Source organism: Sapajus apella, unplaced genomic scaffold (assembly GCF_009761245.1).
Source record: "Sapajus apella isolate SASKATOON/1434 unplaced genomic scaffold, GSC_monkey_1.0 scaffold2, whole genome shotgun sequence".
Lineage (NCBI taxonomy): Eukaryota > Metazoa > Chordata > Mammalia > Primates > Cebidae > Sapajus > Sapajus apella.
This window is the reverse complement of record NW_022436942.1, coordinates 85941205-85942197: the sequence shown is the minus strand read 5'-3', so window position 1 is coordinate 85942197 and position 993 is coordinate 85941205.

The following is a 993-nucleotide window of genomic DNA, read 5'->3' as shown; positions in this document are numbered from 1 at the left end:
TTTTTTTGCATGGCCCAGGTTAGTAACCATAATGTGTTAGTAACCATAACGTGTTTATAAAGTATGAATATAACTTTTAGTTAAACTTGATCTGATATAATTATAGATTCACATACACTTGCTGGAAATAATAAGGATCTCATGTGACCTTTACCCAATTTTCCCCAGTGGTAATGCCTTGCAAAACTATAGCACTGATGCCACTACCATGGTGTTGGCATTGATGCAGTCAAAATAAATATATCCATTCCCCAAGAATCTCTCTGTCACCCTTTTATGGCTCTACTCACTCTCCCCTGCATCCCTGGGGGTCCTTTTCTCATCTGGGAGAATCATTCTTTTCTCACTTTCTATAACTTAGCACCTGCTCCCTGGATAATCCCCACTGACAGCTTCCCCCTAAGCATTCTCAGGCACCACCCAGGTTATGAGGTGGATGGGGAGTTGGAATACCTCTTGATGCCTTCTGAGGTTGGAAATCAGGGTGCCAGTTGGGTTCTGAGGCATGGATGAGTGTGGCCAAGGTTTTTTTTGTAGTGTTCAGCTGGAGTAGAGAGACTCTTGTTCTGTTGTGTTGTGTTGTGTTTTGTTTTGTTTTTGCCTTGGCAGCTGCCCGTTTTCTAGTGATTTGGTTACAGAGAGTGAGCTTTTTCTGGGGCTTTGTTGTTTGTGTGCCCTTTGACATTTACAGCTTTTCAGCTTCTGGAATAGAGGGGGTGAAAATAAAACACAGACAACTCCCTCCCACGGCATTCCCTGGGCTCCCAGTTTCCGAAAACCTCTGCCCTTTCTCTCCACCTTTCAGTGTCTCCTGGTGCTGTTGTTATATGTCATGTTAAGGTCTTTTTTTTTTTTTTTTTTTTTTAATTCAGGGTCTCGCTCTGTTGCCAGGCTGGAGTACAGTAGTACAATCTAGGCTCACTGCAACCTCCACCTCCCAGGTTCAAGCAGCCCTCTTGCCTCAGCCTCCTGAGTAGCTGGGATTCCTGTTAA